This window comes from Hemitrygon akajei, chromosome 7 (genome assembly GCF_048418815.1).
Source record: "Hemitrygon akajei chromosome 7, sHemAka1.3, whole genome shotgun sequence".
Classification (NCBI taxonomy): domain Eukaryota; kingdom Metazoa; phylum Chordata; class Chondrichthyes; order Myliobatiformes; family Dasyatidae; genus Hemitrygon; species Hemitrygon akajei.
Window position 1 is genome coordinate 61,036,551 of NC_133130.1, and position 20,276 is coordinate 61,056,826.

The 20,276-nt window shown below is 37.7% G+C and overlaps 1 protein-coding gene across 18 annotated transcripts in view; it reads right to left on the reverse strand.

The window, feature by feature from the left end:
* The window catches only part of LOC140730487 (girdin-like), a 282,300-nt gene that overhangs the window by 53,278 nt on the left and 208,746 nt on the right, over nt 1-20,276 (reverse strand). The gene's annotated exons all lie outside the window — the stretch shown is intronic.

The window sequence follows — 20,276 nt, forward strand, 5'->3', positions numbered from 1 at the left end:
GTATTCACAGTCTGGGAGTTTGACTGTCCTGACTTATACTCTCTATATTGTGTTGTGGTTGGTCTGGAGTTGTCGTTGTTTTGTCTTGTGTTGTGGGGCTTGGGGAGGATACTAAGCTTACTTGTCTTTAATTTAGGTGCTTTTTTGTTAAATTCTCTTCCTTTGTAGCATATTGTTATTGTATGCTTAATTTTGCACTGTATTAATGTTCCTCATTGGGATTTGGGGTTTTTAATTTGTAAGATGTTTTGAAAAACTAATAAAAAAAAAATCAAGCAGACTTTTTATGATAGCTGCATAGAACACCCTTATAACTACAAATTCTACACCACAATCATTGTGTTAAACAGTATGGAAATAGGCCTTTGGCCCAACTCATCCATGCCTACCTGAACATGTCGCATTTGCCAACATTTTGCACAAATCTTTCTGAACCTTTCCTATCCATGTACCTATGCTAATGTCTTTTAGAATTTGTAATTGTATCACCTCTTCCACTTCCTCTGAAAGCTCATTCCATATATACACCATCCTCTGTGTGAAAAGTTTGTCTCTTAGGTCTTCTTTGAATCTTTTTCCTCTCATCTTAAGCTTATGCCCTCTTGCTTTAGACTCCCCTATCCTGGCAAATAAAAAGCATGTGACTATCCACCTCATCAATGACCCTCATGATTTTATAGATCTCTATAAGGTCACCCCTCAGCTTCCTTCAGTCCAGGGTAAACAGTCCCAGTCTACCCAGTCTCACATTGTAATGCAAGTCCCAGCAACAAACTTGTGAATTATTTCTGCACCCTCTCTAGCTTAATTACATCCTTCCTTTAGTTCAGCGACCATAACTGCAAACAATACTGCAAGTGTTGTCTAACCATGTACAACAGTAACAAATGCTCCAAATCTCATACTCAATTCCTGACTGATGAAAGAAAGTGTGCCATATTCCTTCTTCTCCAACTTGTTTACCTCTGTCGCGACTTTCAGGGTAATTTTCATTTATACTCCTGGGACTCTTTCGTTACCAACACTCCCCAGAATCCTGCTATTCACAGTATAATGTCCTACCCTGGTTTAATTTCCAAAAAGTATCACTTTGAACTTGTCTGAGTTAAATTTCACCTGCCATTTCTTTGCCCACTTTTCCAGTTAATTTAGATCCTGTTGTAAGCTTTGACAACCTTCTTCACTGTACACTAGACTATTAATTTTGGTGTTATCCACATACTTGCCATATCACAAATATCATACCACCAATATACTCATCCAAATCATTAATATATATGATAATAGGGGACCCAGCACTGACCCTCATGGCACATCACCTGTCACAGGCCTCCAAAACTACAAGATTTCATTACCACCCTCTGATTTTTTCTAGGAAGTTAACTTTGTATCAGGTTGGCTCACTCACCCTGTGTTCTATGTCATCTAATTTTCCAGAACTGTCTACCATACTGTGCCTTGCGAAAACCCATCCCCTGAACTAGCCATTCCTCTTAGACATCTCTTCAAAAGACTCAATGAAATTAATGAGATATGATTTTCCATGCACAAAGCCATGCTGATGATCCCTAATCAGTTCTTGATTTTTTGCATGCAAATGGATCTTGTCTCTCAACATCACTTCCATTAAGATACAAAAACCTCTGCCAGTGTCCCAGCAATTTCTTCTTTTGCCTCCCATAATGTCCAAGAATACGTTTGTCAAGTCCTGCGGATTCAACCGCTATTAAGCATGTTAACACAACCAGCACCTCCCGTTCTATAATGAGGATGTTTTAATGTTTCAGGACATCTCTGTATTATTTCCTGAACTCCCCAACTTCAATAACCTTTCCCATTATAAATACAGATTCAAAATATTCATTTAAGATCTTTTCAATTTCCTGTACGTAGCTCCACACATGAATGACCCACTGATCCTTAAAGAAACTTATTCTCCTGCTTGTTATTTTCTAGCTCTTAATATAACTCTCTTTAGTTTATCTAACAAGCCATTCCATCCTAATTTCCACAAAAGCATGTGCAAATACAAAATGTTGACTTCATAGCAACTGATATTAATGGGTGAGATGTTGCTATTGTCACATTTGTAACAGGGACAGAAAAGATTAAGGGAATTAATAACAAATTAAGCAGCAAGCTGGAGTACACTAAAGAACAGATCCATCCCTATGAAATTTTAAATATGGAAATAACTTGGAGAATTAAGAGCCAGTGATTATGACTGCTATTAAATACATTTAAGAGAAAGTTAATTACTGATAGGAATCTTGAGCTATTCAAATGGAGAGTTCATCAACGTAAGCACGGGTTATACATTTTGAAAACACAGAGATTAATTTTGAGCATACACAATTATGTTAAATTGACATGTCAGACTTAATCAAGAAGCTATCTGTAGCAAATATTTAAGAAGTTCTGATAAAATATATGGGAACATGTGAAATAAATAATTAGACACAACAATCTGCTAGAAAAACTCAGTGGGTTGAGGAATATCTGTGGCTTGAAAAGAATTATCGACATGGAGATGAAACTGTACATCAGGACTGAGAGGAAAAGGGATACAAGACCATAAGACATAGGAGCAGAATTAGGCCATCAGGTCTGCTCCACCATTCAATCATGGTTGATCTTTTTCTCCCCTCCTTTGTCCCACTCCCCAGCCTCCTCTCCATAACCTTTGATGCCATGTCCAATCAAGAACTGATCAAGCTCTGCCTTAAATACACCTAACAACTTGGCCTCCACAGCTGCCTGTGGTAATAAATCCACCATCCTCTGGCAGAAGAAAGTTCTCCACTTCTCTGTTTTAAATAGATGCCCCTCTATCCACAGGCTGTGCCCTCTTATCCTAGACTCTCGCAACATGGGAAACATTCTTTTCATATCTACTCTGTCTCGGCCTTTCAACATTCGAAAGGCTTCACTGAGATTCCCTCTCCTCCTTCTAAATTCCAGTGAGTACAGACCAGGGCCATCAAACATTTCTCATATGATAACCCTTTCATTTCTGGAATCATCCTTGTGAATCTCCTCTGAACCCTCTTCAATGCCAGCACATCTTTTCTTAGATGAGAGCCCAAAACTGTTTACAATACTCAGGGTGAAGCCTCACCTGTGCCTTATAAAGCCTCAGCAACACATCCCTGCTCTTGTATTCAACATCTCCTGAAGTGAATGCTAACATTGCATTTGCCTTCCTCATCACTGGCTCAACCTGCAAGTTAACCTTTGGGTGTTCTGCACAAGGACTCCACTCCCTTTGCATCTCAGAGTTTTGGATTTTGTCCTCATATAGAAAATAGTCAGCACATTTACTTCTACTACCAAAGTGCATGACCATGCATTTTCCAACTTTGTATTTCATTTGCCACTTTCTTGCCCATTCTCCTAATCTGTCTAAGTGCTTCTGCAGCCTATCCGTTTCCTCAACAGTACCTGCTCCTCCACCAATCTTCATATCATCTGTAAACTTGGTAACAAAGCCATCTATTCCATCATCTAAATCATTGATATACAACATAAAAAGTATCAGTTCCAACACCAACCCCTGTGGAACACCACTATTCACTGGCAGCCAACCAGAAAAGGATCCTTTTATTCCCACTCACTGACTCCTATCAATCAGCCAATTCTCTAACCATGCCAGTAACTTCCATGTAATACCATGAGCTCTTAACTTGGTAAGCAGCTTTATGTGCGGCACCTTGTCAAAGGCCTTCTTAAGTCCAAATATACAACATCCACTAGATCCCCTTTATCTATCCTATGTGTAATCTCTTCAAAAAATTCCAACACATTCATCAGACAAGACCTTCCCTTAAGGAAACCATGCTGACTTCGTCCTATCTTGTCCAGTGTCACCAAGTACTCCCAACATCTTCCCAACCACTGAGGTCAGGCTAACAGGTTTATAATTTTCTTTCTGCTGCCTTCCTCCTTTCTCCTTTCTTTTCCAATATTTTTATTAGTTTCTACATAGAAGAATACAAAGTACAAGAAAGTGTATATACAAGGTCAGAAAAGATAAAAACACTACCAGCTGCATTATTATCTGTTCATAATAACAATTACATCAACCCATAAAGCTAATGGCATGCTGGCTTTTATAACAAGAGGAATTGAGTATAGGAGTAAAGAGGTCCTTCTGCAGCTGTACAGGGCCCTGGTGAGACCCCACCTGGAGTACTGTGTGCAGTTTTGGTCTCCAAATTTGAGGAAGGACATTCTTGCTATTGAGGGAGTGCAGCGTAGGTTCACAAGGTTAATTCCCGGAATGGCGGGACTGTCATACTTTGAAAGATTGGAGCGACTGGGCTTGTATACACTGGAATTTAGAAGGATGAGAGGGGATTTGATTGAAACATACAAGATTATTAAGGGATTGGACACACTGGAGGCAGGAAGCATGTTCCCGCTGATGGGTGAGTCCAGAACTAGAGGCCACAATTTAAGAATAAGGGGTAGGCCATTTAGAACAGAGATGCGGAAAAACTTTTTCACCCAGAGAGTGGTGGATATGTGGAATGCTCTGCCCCAGAAGGCAGTGGAGGCCAAGTCTCTGGTTGCATTCAAGAGAGAGTTAGATAGAGCTCTTATAGATAGCCGATATCAAGGGATATGGGGAGAGGGCAGGAACGGGGTACTGATCGTGTATGATCAGCCATGATCACAGTGAATGGCGATGCTGGCTAGAAGGGCTGAATGGCCTATGCCTGCACCTACTGTCTATTGTCATATTCATATAAGTTAATCAATAGTTATATTGAACTACACTAATTTATTACAAAAGAAAAAATTCTAACCCCTACCAAGACCGAAGCTGTTCATTAAGGAGAAAAGAAGGTAAATACCTTCTTATATAATAAAAATTAATAACAGCCAACATCTGAGTTTAAATAATGAATTGAAGGTTTTGAAAATAATTCAAAGGTCCCCACAACGTTTGAAAGTCTTGACGAGATTCAGAAATTGAACAACGAATCTTCTCTAAATCTAAACATGACATAACATCACATAACCATTGAGCATCTTTCCATTTAAACAAAAGCGTCCTCTGAGCTATAAGAGAGCTAAAGGCCAAAATATGTAAATCAGATAACCATCAACTTAGTATCTTGTCCTGCAACAATACCAAATAGGGCCATCAGAGTGTTAGACTTAAAACTGACTTTAAAAAGGAAGGAAAAAGTTTGAAAATTTTCCTTCCAATATTTTTCAAGATTTGGGCAAGTTCAAAACATATGAATTAATGAAGTTTCTCCATTATTACATCTGTCACAGTAGGGAGATACATCTGAATAAAAACAAGATAGCTTATCCTTAGTCATATGAGCTCTATGTACCACCTTAAATTGTATGAGGGAATGACAAGCACATAGCGATGAAGTATTAACCAGTTTAAAAATTTCACTCCAAGTTTCCTCAGATATTGATGTCTGTAAATCTTGTTCCCAGAGATACTTAATTTTGTCTAAAGGAACATTCCTCGTCTCCAGTAACATACCATAAAACTTAGATATTGAACTATTATAAAAAGGTGTCAGACTAAAAATTACATCTAGTAAGTTCTTATCTGAGCTTATAGGGAATGTACATAATTGAGATCTTAAAAAGTCTCCAATTTGTAAATATCTAAAAAAGTGAGTTTTGGGTAAACTATATTTAGACAGCAATTGCTCAAATAAACAAAGGTTTCCTCCAACAAACAGATCCCAAAATCTTTAATACCCAACCTGTCCTATTCCTTAAAAACTAAATCAGTCATGGAGGGTTTAAAAAATAGAATAAATGGGGCTTGAAAGGTAAAATCTCAATAAACCAAAGTGTTTTCTAAATTGTATCCAGATCCTCAGAGTATGTTTAACTATTAATTATCAGTTAGTTCACTTGACTCTCTTGGGGATGCTAGATGGACTACGTCACATTTTAGCTCTGCTCCGGTCATTTTTCAATTTCCTTACCACCCTTTTATTATCTATATCAAAGTGTTTATAACACCTTTATATGCTTGAATTCTGAATTTTAATCAATGGAAATGACTACCAGAGGAAGAAAGGAAACTGGTAATGAAAATGGGAAGAAAGAAGGTGTCTTCGAACAGCCTAAACAGTCTCAACTCACTTTGCTGGCTATCTCGAATCTTTTGGACGAAAAACTTGATAAAAGATTTGCTGCTTTGGAAGTAATGTTAAAGGAGAATGAAGGTAGACTGGCAGCACTTGAAAAGGAGAATGAAAAACAGCAATGGCAAATTTTAGAGCTTACCGAAGCTGGGAAACAGAGGGATTGCAGACTGAATTCTTTGGAAAAGAAATTAACTTTGACCACTCATACATTGGAGCAGTATAAAGATTATTAATTTGTAGAGTCATAATCGCAGGCAGAATTTGCAAATAATAGGACTCAGTGAAGACATTGAGAACAGGTATCTTACTAAATTTTTTTCTCAATTCTTAATGGAGGTCTTTGGCTCAGAGGTTTATTCTTCTCCTCCTGTACTTGGCTGTGCGCATTGGGCACTAAGACCAAAACCTTCAAAAGAGTTAAAACCGCGCCTCGTGATTCTTTGATTTCATTATGTGAATACTAAGGCGCACTTAATTCGAATTGCTCGTCGGAAAGGAATTATTGAACATCAAAATCTTCAGTTTCGTCTGGCTGAAGATTATTGTCCTGAGGTAATGCGAGAAAGATTGCATTTTAAGTCGGTGATGTCAGAATTATATCAAAGGAATTTTCGACTGGCTTTGCTATACCCCGCTCGTTTAAGGATTGTTCTGCCTGATAAATGGTTTAAATCTGTGGATGACACACAACAATTTCTTGAGGATCATTGTTTGAGCTCGGATGTCTAATTAGTTTACTCTTCTTTTATGTTTGTATACACCTGGTTTATTAGTTAATAACCAGCTTATAGATTCGGACATTTTAATTTCATAGAACTTTGCCCTTGGGCTGATTCTTTTGGTACTTTGTTTTGGCATGTGGATGGCTATTATGTTTCTATGTTAAAGTTCCTTTCTTTGTCCTTTATTATTTTACTTTTTTTATTTTTAATTGTTCGCTTTTGAGAATTAAGATTCTGACTTGGTGATTATTTGTTTTTTCTTGAAATATTAAGATTGTATTCTGCTTCATTTTTTAAGACCTTGTCTTTTAAAATGGTCTGCAAATGGTTGTTTTTTTTCTTAACATGTGTTTGGCATTCCTTTCGCAATGTTTTGATTATGGGTGGATTTTTAAATTTTAAAAAAAATTTGGAGACTTGCACTCAAGTGAGATGGGGGTAGGGAGGTTATTAGATAGATTTCTGGCTGTCTATTGGCCAGATTTCAGGTCTTTGTGGGTGGGTGGGGGCTATTTTTAGATCAATATTTTTCATTTGGGCTGATTTGAAACTACAAAAATGTCTGTTTTGTCGTAACTTCCAGTTCCTCTTTAAACTTTTTTCCCTCTTCCTGATTCATGAGTTTCCTATGCAATATGGTTAACCCTTTACATACGATATGGTTTATTTAAGGAAAATGGATAATATTATTAACTTTGTTTCATGGAACATGAACGGTTTGAATAATCCAATTAAATGGAAGAAGATTTTTAAAGTTTTTCGTAGATTGAATGCTCAGATTATTTTTGCGCAGGAGACTCATGTGAGGAAGGAGGATAATCAGCATGTTTTTAGGTTTTGGAAAGGCCAACAGTTTCATTCTAACTCATCGACCCAAGTGAAAGGCGTTTCAATTTTTATGGACTCCTCGATCTCATTTGTTCATTATGATACAATCTCAGACCCATATGGTAGATTTCTATTAATTACTGGTTTACTTTATAACCAAAAAGTAGTTTTGGTTAATATTTATGCACCAAATACTGACTATTCCAAATTCTTTAAGCATTTAATTGTATCTCATCCCAATTTAAATGAATATATGTTAATAATGGGTAGAGATTTTTACTTTTTTTTCATTTTTAGAATCTTTTTATTAATACATAAGCTTCTACAACTATAGAATAATACAAAATATCTACAAATTAATATGTATACAATTATAGAGCTGAAGAAGAAAAAACTAATCATAATATATAAAAATGAAAAAAAATTTATATATAGAAAAAAAAGGGGAAAAAAAGAACCCCATCTAACTGAGAGGGAAAAAACCCATTAACTACAAAAAAAAACCCATTAGGAATCAACCCCCAGAAGCAATACGTTTAACCATCATCTAAATAGCTGAATTCTGGGGGGGGGGGGGGCGCCAGTGCACATGCATATGGATTAGACATGTTTGGTCAGCACTCTTCTCCAAGGCCTCGATAAAATTACTATTATACTGTGTTTTATTCATTCATAGGCCAACAGTGTATGTCTAAACTAAGTGTCTGGAAAAGTTTGACAATGCCAAAGGCAAATAAAGCCAAGACTGCCGACTGCTAAACTACCGAAGTTAGTGTTAAAGGGTCTGTAAACAACTTCTCTGTGTCTGAGATACCACCGGATAAAACTTATGCCGTGCGCAAGGAATTAGGTCAGGAGATTTCTGAGTCAGTTCTGCATGGCATTTACAACCGTTTTGATGTTTTTGCCACCAAGTTTCAGATGCTTGTGGCCTCACAGGCTGACTTACAAACCCGTGTGGCTAATCAAGAACTAACTGCTAGCGACCTTGAAGCATGTGTGCAGGAGCTTAAAGTTAAGTATTCAGAGCTAATGAGACAAAATAGGCAGTTCCAAGTTAAAGTGCATGACTTAGAGACCCATTCCCGGAGACATAACATTAAGATTGTAGGGATACAAGAGCGCGAGGAGGATGGTAAACCTACTGAATTTGTTTCCAGATTGATTCCCAAGTTGCTCGGGGAAGAGCATATCCTGTACCCAGTTAAAGTCGATCGTGCGCATTGCTCTCTCCAGCCAAAGCCGGCGCTAAGCCGTGCACCATCTTGGCATGTATCCATCACTTTCAAGTGAAAGAACTGATCCTGCGCCGCAGCAGACTATGACCCATGGAGTACAAGGGAAACAAGGTATTGACCTTCCCGGACTATACTAATAAGGTGATGACTCAACGCCATGTCTTTCGTGATGTATTGCAAACTCTGCATGATGGAGGAATCAAGCACACCCTGTCGTACCCGGCTAGGCTCTATATTTATCATCAAGATGGAAGAGCGTCTATAGTATACGACGACCTGATAGAAGCAGCACAATTTTTGGAAAGGAATAACGCACGCAAAAGGAAGTAGATATATTGACATTGTTCATTCAGCTTATACTTGTGTCGGTTTCCATGTTGGGATAAGGGGAGGGACCTGCTTGTTATATGTAGTTTTACAATGTTGTATGCCGCACTGGGATTTAATTGCAGAGAATATTTAAATATTTCTGTTATTATAATGGTTAAATTTGAGTTGGTGTCATGAATGTCCAACTTTAGGTGCGGACATTGAATAACTCTCCCCAGCCCTAATAGCATTTGTTTAACAGTATTAGATAGTTTGTGTTATAAATTTTCCTCGGACAGGGGGTTTGTGATAATTGTGTAATGTTATTTATCGGCCCAGCAGCTCCTTTTGGGATGGAAATAGGGAACTACGTGTCTGGTTCAGGGAGACACGAAGTGGGGTATGTTAGGGTGTGTGTTGTTCTTGTTTATGGCTCAGACGTGTTTTTCTTTGTGTATGTTGTGTTCTTATGAGGCTGCCAGTCATTTTGCATTGTTTACTATGTTTGTGCTCAACTCTAATAATCTCTTTATTCTCATATGCAGAGGTCTTGTGGTAAAACACAGCTGGGGGGGGGGTAAAGATATTAAAATAGTCTCGTGGAATGTTAAAGGCCTTGGTCATGTTGTTAAGAGGGATAACGTTTTTAGACATCTCAAATCTCTATCTGCAGATGTGATTTTTCTACAGGAAACCCATATCAAAGTAACTGAGCAACACAGATTGAGGTCTAACTGGATATTGCAGGTTTACCAGTCACCATTTACTTCTCATGCCCGTGGTGTGGCTATCCTCTTTAGGAAAAATATTCCATTTCAACTCACTTCCATGACCACAGATCCTCTCGGCAGGGTTATTATGATCTCTGGCACCATTAATCCATCTCCACTAACTTTCCTTATATTTATGGTCCAAACATAGATGAGCCAAATTTTTTTAGGTAAGTTTTTGATTTACTTCCGGATGCCAGTAATTCAAATATAATAATCGGCGGTGACTTGAATTGCTACCTAGATCCATATTTAGATAGATTGTCCTCCTGCCCGCCGATATATATATATATTTATATATATATATAGAGAGAGAGAGAGATAGAGAGATAATATCATATATTTTTGGTTGACTCTCATTTAATATCTCGTGTTACCAATACAAAATACTATAATAGATTAATTTCTGACCATAGCCCCTTGACAATGTCCCTAAATCTCTCACTTTCCAAATGAATCTATTCCTGGTGTTTTAACCCAGGAAATATATAGAAAATATCATAACCAGATTAAAAGATTTTATAGAAATTAACGGTAATGGCGAGGTGTCAGATTCCACACTCTGGGAGACATTAAAAGTTGTAATTCGTGGGTATATAATTTCATATGAATCCGCTGCTAAGAGGGAGAGAGAAGGGCGATTATTAGAGATTGAGAATACTCTCCCAACCCTCGAAGTGACACACCAAGCTTCAAAATCCTCTGAAGATTATAATAAAATAATGAAGCTTAAATGTGAGTACAATTGTATCTTGGGTAGTCAAATAAATAACCTCCTCTTAAAACTAAGACAAAAGCATTTTGAAATAGGGGACAAACCTGGAGGGCTCCTGGCGCAGCAGCTTAGGGGAGCCCAGGCCCCAAGGTCAATTCATTGTATTAGATCGAGGGCGGGCACCTTGTTAACTAACCCCAAGGAAATAAATGACTTTTAAAGAATTTTACAGTGAACTCTACACTTCTAAATGCAATGCCACTCAATTTGATTTGAATGACTTCAAAAAGTTTGAGCTTTGTTTTGAAAAATTCCGTCAGAATTCTAAATCAGATTACAGGTAGTCCCCGAATTACGAACGTCCGACTTACGGACAACTTGTACTTATGAACCGAGGAAAGAGAACGCTGTCCGCCATTTTAAGTTGGATTGCGATGCCGTCCGCCATTTTAAGTTGAATCACAATGCCGTCCGCCATTTTAAGTTGTTGCTGTTGACACTGTGTTGAGTGTTTAACTTTGTATTTGGCTAAATTTTTCTTAGTAAGATTCACCCTGACCCTGACCCCGCCCAACTCCCCCCCCCCATTCCAGTTGGCTGGTGGCACAGTGAGATCAGCGCCGGACTCGAGAACGGAGGTTCTCGAGTTCAATTTACTGACAGACCACTCCCGTGCCGGGTTGATGTCAAGCTTGCAACTCGACCTTGTAAAAAAAACACTGCCACATCCAGTTTAAATTCCCATGCGGAATATTGTGGAGGATCAAATACTTAAACCCAGCACAGCCCCCACTTGTCCCATTTAACCTGTCTCAGTGTGGTGGAGTTTAGGACCTGGGGAATTCAGTGCCATGGTCCTTAGGACCCAGCGGACCTCAGGAGCTGGCGGAGGTCGGGACCCACCGCCTGCAGTGTTTCTGTTCCGTTAATGTGAAGCAATCGCAAATGAAAACAAAGTGAAAATAATAAAGCATTTGGAAAGAGGTGAAACGCCATCGGTCATTGGAAGAGCGTTAGGCTACAGTCGGTCAACAATTAGAACAATTTAAAAAGATAATGGATAAAGTGAGAATAATGGAGCATGTGAAAGGCCCTGCCCCGCAATCTACTATTTGTTGCTCTACAGTCTCTGGTGCTGGGGATGATTGTTTCCAAAAGACTTATCTTGAGGGAATGGAAATCACCCTCTCCCCCTTCCTTTTGGAGATGGATGGCTGATATGATCTCAGTCATACAGGAGGAGAAACTTCCTGAGAACCAATTCAATTAAAAAATTTTCGGCTATCTGGGATCCATTTCTTGCCTACCTGGACGAGGTTGGGGGCGGATGAACAATTTCCCCCGAGCTGATTTCTCATAGCCATTTGAGATTCAATGTTTAGTATTTTTGAGCACTTTGTACAATAGGCATCTCTCTAATGTTATTTTTACACATGTCTGAGCTGGTATGTTCTTGTTGATTTCATTGTTTTTTGTAAATTTTGAAAATAAAATAAGAATAAAGTATTAAAAAAATTGTTGTCTGAATCCTATGATGGATAGGTCTGCACCCAATCAGGTACTTCCAAACAAATCTGCTACTTTTATTAATTCCTTTTTAGTTGATTCTGGAATTTAAGAAATTTGAAGGTTTTTACATCCTAATAATAGAGTTCTCTTTCTTTTCTCACATATATCATAGTTACTCTAGAAATGATTACTTCTTTATTGATTCTCGATTAGTTTCCTCTGTCACTGCTTGTGTGTATGATGCAATCTCCATTTCTGATCATGCGCCTTTGAAATTATCAATTAAATTAATTGATGTAACTTTTAGTACTAGACAATGGCGGTTCAACTCTATTTTGCTTCAGGATTTAAATTTTGTTAATTTCATTAAAGAACAGATTGCATTTTTCTTTTCAACTAACTCAACGGAAGAAATTTCCAGTGGGATATTATGGGATACCTTTGAAGTATATATCCGTGGGCAAATAATTTCATACTCCGCTGGATTGAAAAAACGAATTTATAGTGAAATACATACATTGGTTGTTAAGGTTAAAGAAATTGATAAAAAATATTCTATTGCTCCCAATCTGGAGCTTTATAAAGAGAGAGTTGAACTTCAGATACAACGTAGTTTGTTATTAACATCCCCGATAGAAATTACTTAAAACTAAGAGTCAATTTTATATATATTGTGATAAATCAGGTAAATTATTGGCTAACCAATTGAAAGCTGCTTTGGCAAAACATCAGCTTAATAAAGTTCATAAACGGGTTGGTATTTTGACAGTTGACCATGATGAAATTAACAAATCTTTTCAAGAATTTTATACCAATTAGAATTTCCTGATGATCCTACCATAATGCATGAATTTTTAAGGAAATTGAATATTCCAAAATTACCAGTTAATGAACGTTTAGCATTAGATGCACCCATTACTGAAGAGGAAATAAAGAAAGCAAATTTTTCGATGAACTCTGGTAAAGCACCTTGCCTAGATGGGTATACAACTGAATTTTTAAAATCTTTTTCAGATTTACTTTCTCCCTGGTTATGTAGAATTTTTAAAGATGCTTTATTTGTAGGTAAATTACCACAATCCTTTTATGAAGCATCTATTTCTTTAATTCCTAAAAAAGATAAAGATCCCACTGAATGTGCACCATACAGACCTATATCTTTGTTGAATGTGGATTCTAAAATCTTTTCCAAAATATTAGCAATTAGATTGGAGAAGGCATTGCCACGAATCGTCTCCGTGCATCAGACAGGATTTATTAAAAATCGTTACACACATTTTAATGTTAGGAGGTTAATGAATGTTGTATACACTACCTCATCTAATACTCCAGAATGTGTTACTTCGCTTGACACCAAGAAGTCATTTGATAGACTTGAATGGGAATATTTATATAATATACTTGAGAAATTTAATTTTCACCCAAAATTTATATCTTGGATTCAACTGATATATCATACACCTTTGGCTGCTGTATTTACCAACAATCAGCGATCCCCTTTTTAAGGCTTTTTTGAGGTACTAGACAGGGCTGTCCTTTAAGCCCTTTACTATTTGATATTGCCCTGAAGCCCTTGGCAATCGCTCTTCGTGATTTGTTTGTATTTGGCATGATTCATGGGAATGGGATGCATAAAGTATCACTATATGCAGATGACCTGTTACTATATATCTCTAACTCAGAGAAATCCATTCCCCCAGTAATAACACTACTTGCTCAGTTTAGTAGTTTTTCTGGTTATAAATTGAATCTTAAAAAGAGTGTGCTTTTCCCATTAAATATGCAAGTTCCAATTTATAGACAATCACCATTTAGATTGGTTACTGATTATTTTATTTATTTGGGTGTTAAAAGTACTAAGAAGCATAAGGATCTATCTAAAGTTAATTTTTTTAACTCTTTTTCAAATAACTCTTAACTGATCATGTTAAACAACTGTTTACTAAATGGTCCCCATTTGTCCTTATCTTTGATTGGTCGAATTAATGCTATTAAGATGATTATTTTACCTAAATTTCTGTATCTATTTCAGGCAGTATCAATTTTCATCCCTAAATCTTTTTTTGATTTATTGATTCTAAAATTTCTTCATATATATGGCAGAATAGAAATCCCAGGTTAAGTAAGAAATATTTACAGAAATCAAAAAAGGAAGGTGGTTTGGCTTTGCTGAATCTTAGATTTTATTATTGGGCAATTAATATTCGATATTTAATGTTTTGGACACAAGAGTTGGATAAAACTCAATGTCCACAATGGATGAACCTCGAGCGGGAGTCTGTACAGGAGTTTTTACTGGCTTCTATTTTAGGGGCTGCACTTCCCTTTGCACTTACTAAATTGAATAAACAAATGATAAATCCAATAATTAAGCATACAATACGAAAATGGTTTCAATTTCATAAATTTTTGGATTGAATAAATCTATCTTGACAAGTTCTATTATATCTAGTTTTTTTCTTTCAGTCATCTACAATTGATCAAGCTTTTCTTTTATGGAAAACAAAGGGAATAACATGTTTTTGTGATTCATTCATAGATGATTGTTTTACGTCTTTTGAACAGTTGTCTAATAAATATAATTTGCCTAGATCACACTTTTTCAGATATTTACAGATTAGAAACTTTTTGAATGCTATTTTACTTACCTTTCTGATATCACATCAAATTGAAGTTACAGAAAAATTTTTAAGTTTAAATCGATATCAGAAGTATTTAATAGCATTTATTTATGAAAATACGCTTAGGTACTTCTGATAAAATTAAGAATGAGTGGGAAAGAGAACTTGAAATATCTTTACCTACAGAGAAATAGGAGAAAATTCTTCAACCATTTGATACCACTTCAATGTGTGCCAGGCGTGCTTTGATACAATTTAAGGTGGTTCATAGGGCTCATATGTCCAAGGATGTTAGCTCGCTTTTACTGCCATATAAATCCTGTTTCTGATAGATGTAATTCTGAAGTAGCTTCCTTGACACATATGTTCTGGTCTTGCCCTCTTCTAGGAAAATATTGGATAGATATTTTTGATATTATTTCAGTAGTTCTGCATGTTGATTTACAAACTCATCCTATTACTGCAATTTTTGGACTACCAGTGATAGGCTCCAGTCATTTATCCTCATCAGCTTGTCGTCTAATTGCATCTGTTACATTAATAGCCAGAAGATCCATTTTATTAAATGAAAAAATTCCAATCCTCCTACCACATTTCAATGGTTTTCCCAAACAATAGCATGTTTAAACTTGGAAAAAATTAGGAGCAGTACTATGGATCCTTCGGTTAAATTTGAAGAAACTTGGAGGCTATTCATTCAATATTTTCATATGATGTAAGTTGACCCTTTCTGAATCTTTTTTTAGTAATTTTTTGCTCATGTATAGAGGAGCGGAGTTAATGACAAATTATAATTTTAGCCGATGAAATATGGCAGCCCAATCTTTGTTGTTATTTTTTAGTTTAGCTTTTTTTTAGTTTAGGGTTTTTTTTCTTTCTTTATAAAGTATTTTCTTCATGGTTAGTTACTAAGAGATTGGAAGGCTAAACTACATTTGTTACTTGGAATCTGTGTTTGTACATGTTAATCGTTATTAATGTAATCCCGATTTCTTTGTATCATTATCATTATTGCTATGTTTATTAATTTGAAACTTAATAAAAAGATTGAAAAAGACATTTGCAATTTTCCAGTCATCTGGCACTTTGCCAGAGTCCAGTGATTTTTGCTCATTGAGTCTGCTCCGCCATTCCATCATGGCTGATCCTATTTCCCACTCAACCCCATACACCTGCCTTCTCGCAATATCCTTTGATACCCTAACTGATCAGGAAATGATCAATTTCTGCCTTAAATCACCTGCGGACTTGGCTTCCACTGCAGTCTGTAGCACAGCGTTCCACAGATTTACTACTCTCTAGCTAAAAAGAAAAATTCTCCTTACCTCTGTTCTAAAGGGTCGCTCTTCACTTTTGAGGCTGTGCCCTATAATTCTGGATACCTCTACCATAGAAAACATTCTCTCCACATCCACTCTATCTAGTCCTTTCAACATTTGGTAGGTTTCAATGAGATCTGATCCTACCCTCCCCCCACCCCCACCAGCATTCTTCTAAATTCCAGTGAGTACAGAGCCAAAGCTGCCAAATGCTCCTCATATATTAAACCCTTCATTCCCAGAATTATCCTTGTGAACATCTTCTGGACTCTCTCCAATGACAATGCATCCTTTCTGAGATATGGGGCCCAAAACTGTTGACAATACTCTAAGTGCGACCTGACCCGTGTTTTATAAAGCCTCAGTGTTATTTCCTTGCTTTGAAACTTCTACTTCCAATTTACTTTGGCTAACTCCTCTCTCATACCACCGTAATTTCCTTTACTCCATTGAAGTACTGCTAAAACAGACTTTACTTTCTCCCTATCAATTTTCAAGTTGAATTCAATCATATTGTGAACACTGCCTCCTAAGGGTTCTTTTACCTTAAGCTCCCTAATCACCTCTGGTTCATTACATAACACCCAATCCTCCAGTAGGCTCAATGAAAAACTACTCTAAAAAGTCATCTCATAGGGTTTCAACAAACTCACTCTCTTGAGATCCATTTCCAACCTGATTTTCCCAATCGACCTGCATGTTAAAATCTCCCGTGACTATCATAACATTGCCCTTTTGACACACCTTTTGTATTTCCTGTTGTAATCTGTGGTCCACATTCCAGCCTGTATATAACTGCCATCAGTGTCCGTCTACTCTTGCAGTTTCTTAACTCAATCCACAAGGATTCAACATCTTCCAATCCTATGTCATATCCTTCTACTGATTTGAAGCCATTCTTTACCAGCAGAGCCACGCTACCCCCTCTACCAGTAGATCCTTCCGATTTACTTTGGCCAAATCCTCTCTCATAACCACTGTAATTTCCTTTACTCCACTGAAATACTGCTATGTCAGACTATACTTTCTTCCTATCAGATTGCAAGTTGAACTCAATCAAATTGTGATCACTGGCTCCTAAGGGCTCTTTTACCTTAAGCTCCCTAATCGCCTCTGGTTAATTACTTAACACCCAATCCTGTGTAGCTGATCCCCTAGAAGACTCAACAACAAACTGCCCTAAAAAGCCAGCTCAAAAGCATTCAATAAACTCCCTCTCGAGATCTATTTCCCAATCAACCTGCATGTTAAAATCTCCCATGATGATCATAAAATTGCCCTTTTGACATGCCTTTTTCTATTTCCCGTTGCAATCTGTGGTCCACATTACAGCTACTGTTTGGAGGCCTGTAGGAGACCCTGCCATCAGGGTCCTTTTACCCTTGCAGTTTCTTAACTCAACCCAGAAGGATCTTCCAATCCTATGTCACATCTTTCTACTGATATGATGCCATTCTTTACCATGCCAACCCCTCGCCCTACCTTCCTATCCCTCTGATATAACATGGAACCTTGGACATTCAGCTCCCAACTACGGCCATCCTTCAGCCATGATTCAGTGATGGCCACAACATCATATTCAATAATCTGAGTTAGTGCAACAAGTTCATCCACCTTATTTTTTATACTCTGTGCATTGAGATATGGCCACTATAAAGAGGAGGAGAGTAGTGAGACCATAGTGTGAGGTGATTAGTGGACAAAGTAGCTGAGAAACATTATGAATAAGTGGCTGTAGTACTGTGTCTTGGTAAGAATGTGGTCAAAGAACCAGACAGCAGTGGAAACAAGGCACCCCTGATTGATAAATTACACAACCTGGGCCTCTGTACCTCCCTTTCTAATTGTATTCTCGACTTCATACTGGAAGAACACAATCTGTGCAGACTGGTGATAATATCTCCTCCTTGCTGATGATCAACACTGGTGCACCTCAGGGGTGTGTGCTTAGCCCACAGCTTTACTCTCTTTATACCCATGACTGTGTGGCTAGGCATAGCTCAAATAGCATCTATAAATTTACTGATGATACAACCATTGCTGGTAGAATCTCAGATGGAGATGAGGGGGCATCCAGGAGTGCGAAATACCAACTAGTGGAATGGTGTCACAGTAACAACCTTGCACTCAACGTCAGTAAGATGAAAGAGCTGATTGTGGACTTAGGAAGGGTAAGACGAAGAAACACATGCCAATCCTCATAGAGGGATGAGAAGTGGAGAGAACAAGCAGTTTCAAGTTCCTGGGTGCCAAGATCTCTGAGGACCTAATATGGTCCCAACATATCAATGCAGCTATAAAGAAGGCAAGACAGTTACTATACTTCATTAGGAGTTTGAAGAGATTTGGGATGTTAACAAAAACACTCAAAACCTCTATTGATGTACCGTGGAGAGCATTCTGACAGGAAGCATCACTGCCTGGTATGGGGGGGGGGGGGGGGGAGGGGGGGAGGGGTTGCTGCCCAGGACTGAAAGAAGCTGCACAGGATCATAAATTTAGTCGGCTCCATCTTGGGTACTAGCCTACAAAATGCACAGGACATCTTCAAGGAGCGGTGTCTCAGAAAGTCAGTGTCCATTATTAAGGACCCCCAGCACCCAGGGCATCCCTTTTCTCACTGTTACCATCAGGTAGGGGTACAGGAGCCTGAGGAGACACATTCAGTAACAGCTTCTTCCCTTTTGCCATCCAATTCCTAAATGGACATTGAACCTGTGAACACTACCTCACTTATTTAATAAATATTATTTTTGATTTTACACAATTTTTAATCTATTCAATATACATATACTGTAATTGATTGATTGAATTTTCCTTCTATATTATGGATTGCGTTGAACTGCTGCTGCTAAGTTAACAAATTTCACGACAAAGCCAGTGAAAATAAACCTGATTCTGATTCTGAAATCATAGAGGGGGGAGCAGTGAGAGAGTCCTACAGAACCCCCATCAGAGAGAGCAGAACTTCTTTGAAGTTGGCATAGCATGAAGAAACTTCACAGTGCAGAAGAATAGACACACAGAAACTACAGATATTCAAATTTGGAGCAACAATCTGCTGGAGGAACTCAGTGGTTGAGCAGCATCTGTGGGAGGAAAGAAATTGTTGATGTTTCAGATCAAAACCCTGCTTCGAGACTGAGAGTGGAGAGTGGAGATGGCCATTAAGAAGAGGAGACAGGGAAATGTTGAGACAAGAATCAGTGGTGATGGTGGACGGAGGACGGGTGAAAAAAGGAAATGTAGTTGTCATTTTGACTCTAATTTTTACTAAGACTGGCTGCTACAGCTACATATCCTTCAACTTGCACCATTCCTCAGTCTAAAAATCACCATGGACCCATGCCTCACCATTCCCTTTCTCCTCTTTTAACTCACCACCTTCTTTCTCAGTCTCGATGCAGGGTTTCGACCTAAAACATCAACAATTACCTTCCACAAGTGTTGGTTGATCCACCGAGTTCCTCCAGTACATTGTAGCTCATATTCTGACACCTTCAGGCTCATGTCTCCAACTTTCTTAGGTGTTGGACTTAATTCCATGGGATCACTCCCATATGCGAGTCACAAGGATGTGGGATTTAAGTTGTACTCAAGAAGTGAGAACACAATGGAACGTGATATAGCACCAACAGTATTTTTGGCATGTTCAGTATTTTATCTTTTATTAAATGAACAAGAATGTGCTCTTGATGACACAGCTGACATTAGTCCTTAACAGTACTTCACAGAGATTCTGCAGTCATTTACTACACTGCTATTTATAAAAGCACGTTTTGAAGAAAATAAGTACCATTTCCAATATTAAGAGTGTACCTATCATTTCCTTTAAGAAGTGTTAGGTTGTGAAGGCCCTAAATAAATTAAGTGTATAGTTGTTTTGCTTTCTCTGCTAAAACAATTAAAAATCAATCGAATTACTCTACTCTTTCCCTTCAACCTCGTACCTTCCTCTGATTCAAATATTTTTTCCTTAAAATATACAAAATTCTTTATACCTGTTTACTATGCCAAGTCCTTTCATATTTCAACAACTTCTAAAAATAAATTTTGTCTAACAGCTCTGCTGATTTTCAATGAACATTATGTATTTTGATTAACACCAATCTTT